Source organism: Triticum urartu, chromosome 4 (genome assembly GCF_003073215.2).
Source record: "Triticum urartu cultivar G1812 chromosome 4, Tu2.1, whole genome shotgun sequence".
Lineage (NCBI taxonomy): Eukaryota > Viridiplantae > Streptophyta > Magnoliopsida > Poales > Poaceae > Triticum > Triticum urartu.
Genome location: NC_053025.1, coordinates 269631330 through 269637154, shown reverse-complemented (window position 1 = coordinate 269637154; position 5825 = coordinate 269631330).

The following is a 5825-nucleotide window of genomic DNA, read 5'->3' as shown; positions in this document are numbered from 1 at the left end:
TTGCAGTCCAAAGCAAATTTTAAATATGCACAAATTTAGGGGGAGCTCTTACTTATCACATACTTCTCAAAGCGACGATATATTTCATGCTTATTATCATTTGTCGAAGCTTTGATTTATATGTTGTCATCAATTACCAAGAAGGGGGAGATTGAAAGTGCAACTATCCCTAGGTGGTTTTGATAATTCATAACAACATATAGCTCATTGAGCTAATGCTATTCCAAGATGATTATTTCAGGAAAGCCCAATGATTGGCATGGCATGGATGTGAAGTGGAACCCTCAAAATGCTAAGGACAAAGGATTGGCTCAAGCTCAAAAGCTCAAGACTCTTCATTTTATATTTTAGTGATCCAAGATCACATTGAGTCTTTAGGAAAAGCCAATACTATCAAGGAGGGATGAGGTGTTGCTTAATGAGCCTCTTGCTTCATGTGCTTAGTGATATGCTCCAAAACCCTCAACTACTTTCCCATATCCACATATGACCAAAACCCTAAGCCAAACTCAGTCCTACCGATTCTTTCTATCCGGCGCCATCGAGTTTCACTTGTCATAAGCCACTGCCAAACCCTAGCAATTCGGTTCTACCGATAGGGATCTCGGTCTCACCGAAAGAGCGGATCGGTCCCACCGAGATTGCAATGTAAATTCAGTGTTTCCTTTTTGTAACTTTTCGGTCTCACCGAAAGAGCAAATCGGTCCCACCGAGTTTGCCTGACCAACTCTCTGGTTAGATAATTACCGAAATCGGTCTCACCGGGTTTGTGTAATCGGTCTCACCGAGATTACGTTATGCCCAAACCCTAACCATATCGGTCCTACCGAGTTGCATGTCAGTCCCACCGAAAATCTCTAACGGTCACTAGGTTTACTTTTTCGGTCCGACCGAGTTTATTGATTCGGTCCCACCGAGACTGGAAAACTGGGTGTAACGGTTGGATTTGGTGTGGCGGCTATATATACCCCTCCACCTCCTCTTCATTCATGGAGAGAGCCATCAGAACACATACACAATTCCAACTCATATGTTCTGAGAGAGAACAACCTACTCATGTGTTGAGACCAAGATATTCCATTCCTACCATATGAATCTTGATCTCTAGCCTTCCCCAAGTTGCTTTCCACTCAAATCTTCTTTCCACAAAATCCAAATCCTATGAGAGAGAGTTGAGTGTTGGGGGGACTATCATTTGAAGCACAAGAGCAAGGAGTTCATTACCTACACACCATTTGTTACTTCTTCGAGAGTGGTGTCTCCTAGATTGGCTAGGTGTCACTTGGGAGCCTCCGACAAGATTGTGGAGTTGAACCAAGGAGTTTGTAAGGGCAAGGAGATCGCCTACTTCGTGAAGATCTACCGCTAGTGAGGCAAGTCCTTCGTGGGCGATGGCCATGGTGGGATAGACCAGGTTGCTACTTCGTGGACCCTTTGTGGGTGGTTGCTTCTTCGTGGACCCTTCGTGGGTGGAGCCCTCCGTGGACTCGCGCAACCATTACCCTTCGTGGGTGGAGCCCTCCGTGGAATCGCACAACCGTTACCCTTTGTGGGTTGAAGTCTCCATCAACGTGGATGTAGGATAGCACCACCTATCCGAACCACGGGAAAAACATCTGTGTCTCCAATTGCGTTTGAATTCTCCAAACCCTTCCCTTTACATTCTTGCAAGTTGTATGCTTTACTTTCTGCTGCCAATATACTCTTTGCATGCTTGCTTGAATTGTGTGATGATTGCTTGACTTGTCCTACAATAGCTAAAATCTGCCAAGAACTAAAATTGGGAAAAGGTTAAGTTTTTATTTGGTCAAGTAGTCTAATCACCCCCCTCTAGACATACTTTCGATCCTACAGGGACCTCACAGACCACGCGCATCAACAGGTTGCTGCCCCATTCCTCCGTCTCCCTGATGATGCTGCCAGGCAGTTGCTCCCCCACCACCGCGCAGACTCCTACCGGTGCAGCTTCACTGCCGCTGCACGACGTTCATCGATGCCTCCTCCGGCCATTCAAGTACGTAGCCCGTGGAGGTTCACAACCACAGGGCCCCCGAAATCCCACTCCTGGCATGCTCAGATGAGGAAGGTTTTGGCCTCGTACTTCTACTTTCATACTCTCTATCATTTTCCACCCATTTTATTTCAAAAAAGATGGTTGTTTGATGCTTGCTCTGCAATGCTACTACAAATCTGCAGGCCCAAAAACGAACTTCACCAAGAACAAGAAAAAAGATGAGCACGGGCGCCCGTCGATGTCCGCTGTGTTATCCTACTGATGAGTAATTCAAGGAGCAGGCGGTTTCGTTCGCCTGAAGCTCCAACATAAAAAAATAGTTTTGGTTCCTGTAGTTATTTCCCCAAGCTCAAGGGAGCGCCAACCATCAGAAAATGTGTTCTTCTACCTTTTTTCGCTCAGAGCGTGGTGAGGAATGAGAGATACAACATGTATTTTTTATACAAAATTATGCCTTTTTTCTTCTTCGATTGCTTATTATTTGGCTCATGAAAAAATTGGCTTAGAAATCTATGGAGATAATTTCGAGAAGTTTCTTCTACATTTTGTGCTCTTGATGTATAATTTTTTATCTATTGTTGCCATTTTTAAAACTGCTCGCAAACTGGAAGATTGTTTTCCACAAAGCATGCTGTCAAAAAAAAGAAAAACAAATGTCAATTTTCAAAGAAGTTAAATCTGATCTACTATGATGCATTTGAAAAAGGGTTGCTTATTATGGAAATTCATCTTGTACTTAAATGATCATTTGAGGCTTCAATTATTCTTAACTTAAGTGTCGTGTGTATCTGCTAGTAATTAGCAATGTATAATTTGTGCCAATTTTTTAAATAAAAATAAACCCTAAGAAGTGAAAATTTAAAAAATAAAGTAGTACATTCTTTATTAAAAATGGATTTTCCGTTTCTCAAAAAACAACAAGTTCAATTTTTAAAAACATAGTGGTTTGGGGTTTATGTACAAAATTAGGATTTTCAGCATTATTAAAAAGAATAAAACAAGGAAGTTTGAATTAAAAATAATGGAGGAGTTCGATGTTTATAAAAAACTCAGATTTTCATCGTTAGTAATAGAATAGAACTGAAAATTAAAATGATGGGTCAGTTCAATGTATATGAAAAACCCGTAATTCTTTCCTATTCTAGGAAAAATAAAAGTATGAAGTTCAATACTAAAGAAATTGCTTGATGCCTATTTGAAAACCATATTTTTCTCTAAAATTAAAACATGGAAGTTCAAAGTTTATAAAAGACTCATATTATTATCTAAACAAATTCGTGCTTGCTATTCTCTGTATTGTGCTCGGGAGAGCAAAAACAAAGAAGTCCAAGTTAAATTAGCAGAGCAATCCGAAATTTATATAAATTATATTTATCCCACACCTAAAGAGTAAAAGCCAAGAAGTTAAAGTGATACCAGTTAGAACAAAGATTGGGTCTATCAAGTTTTTATTTTAGAAAATATAAGAAGTTAAAGTGATACCAGTTAGAAGTTCGCGTACTGAATGATGTGTGTTTCATATGAGAAAAAAATAATAAAATGGCAAAGTCTAGAAATTTTGTTGTTAGAAGTTCAAGTGATGTGCCCGGGCAAATTCTACATGAAAGAAAGTTCCTCCTATTCAACAACTTTTCAAGGGTAGATCGTTTGCTATATTCCAAAATTAATGGTTAAAGCAAATTGGTGTATGTTATGTGAAACAAAAGTTTAACCGTATTAGAAAAGTGGCATCTTTGCAATAAGTTTCTAAAGGTATATCATTGTGCAACTTCAACAAACGGATTAGGAATTACAAACAAAAAAACGTGATATAAGTTTAAAGTGAAAACAGCGAGCAGTTCAACTACTATATGAAATGCGCTTCGATATTTATTACATCGCTAGGACTTTTCTCATTACCAATGAATAACGCCAAGAAGTCCGTTGCATACCCCCGCGTGATGAAGATGATCGTGTGACCGTATTTCCCAAATGGATTTTCCTTGTTTAGAAAAATAACCTATAGGTCGAAATTTAACTAACGGATAAGTTTGTTGTTTATTTCAGAACCAAGAAGCTAAAAAAAAGAGAAGTTCAAAAAATACAAATGTAGAAGCTCAAAAATAATAGGGAAAATTTTGTTTTTGCCACTGTAGATTTTGCCAATTTTCCTTATGCCACTCTAAGATTTTGACATTTAACTTTTGCCACTCTTAGCTTTTGAAAATTATCACAATTGCCATTCTCGGGGCAAAAGCAACATTTTCAAAGTGGCAATTGTGACACATTTCAAAAGCTAAGAGTGGCAAAAATGAAATAAAATTATTTTGCTTTTGCCACGAAATGGCAATTGTGATAATTGTCAGAAGCTAAGAGTAGCAAAAGTGAAATGTCAAAATCTACAGTGGCATAAGGAAAATTGGCAAAATTAGAGTGGCCAAAACAAAATTTTCCCAAAATAATAATGGAGGAAAAACTGCAAAAAAAATTCAACTTAAAAATCGTTTCAAAAATAATATATAAATGATTTGCCCAATTTTAAAAAACTAGAAGTTCAAATTAAAATAACAGAGTGGTTTGATGTTTATAAAAAAATAGAATTTTCCTCTTACAAACCAAAAACTAAGAAGTTCAAATTTTAGAAACGGTGAAGTTCAATGCCTATAAAAATCAGAATTTTCTCGTTATTAAAACAATAAAACTCGGAAGTTCAAATTTTAGAACATCTTGATGGTTAGATGTGTGTTAAAACCATATGAGTGTATGTGTGTGTAGGTGCGTGCCAACACAAAAGTTCCGATGAGCGAAAGGTAATAAAATGAAACCTAAAAATATTCATTGCAACAAGTTCCCCCCAAAAAGGAACACACCATCGAAATATCTACATCGCTAGGAAAATTAAAAAAATTGAATTTCTCCATTTTATAAAAACTAGAAGTTCAAATTAAAAATAACGGCACGGTAACATTGTTTATATAAAAAAGCATTTTCCCCGTTACTAACAAATAAAACTAAGAAGTTCAAATTTAAAAAATGGTGAAGTTCGATGTCTACAATTTTTTTTGGATTTTTCACATTATTAAAAATAAAACCAAGAAGTTCAAAATTTTAAAACAAAGATGTTCAAAAAAACTCGATTTTTCTCATTACTAAAGAATATAACTAAGAAGTTCAAATTAAAGTGACAAAGAAGTTCAAAGTTGATAAAAAATCACAGATTCTCGTTCTAAAGAATAACTAATAAGTTCAAATTAAAATAAGAAAATAATAGAATTTTTTTAAAATATCTTCCCTGTTTTTTAATAATTTGGATTTTCCCCGATACTAAAGGTTAAACCAAGAAGTTGAAGTTTAAAAAACAGAGTAATTCAATGTATATTAAAACTCAGTTTTTCTCGTTACTGAAGAATAAAACCAAGAAGTTCAATTTAAAAACGCGGAGAAGTTTGATATTTCATTAAAAACTCGATTTTTTGGTTACTAAAGAATAAAACAAATAAGTTCAATTCAAAATAACAAAGAAGTTTGATGTTTCTAACAAAACTACAATTTTCATGTTTCTAAAAATACAGAAATTTAATTCAAATAAAAAAGTTAGAACATTTCGATATAGAAGTTCGATGATGATAGAAAACTCAGATTTTCCTCGTTATTAAAGAATGGAAACAAGATTTTCAATAATAAAATAACAAAATTTAAACTTTTAAAATAGAGCGCATAAAAATTTCATAAAAAAGGAATGAGAAATAAAACGAGGAAGTCCATATTAAAAAGATGGAGAAATTCGATGATTATAAAAAACTCAGATTTTCCTCGTTATTAAAGAATAGAA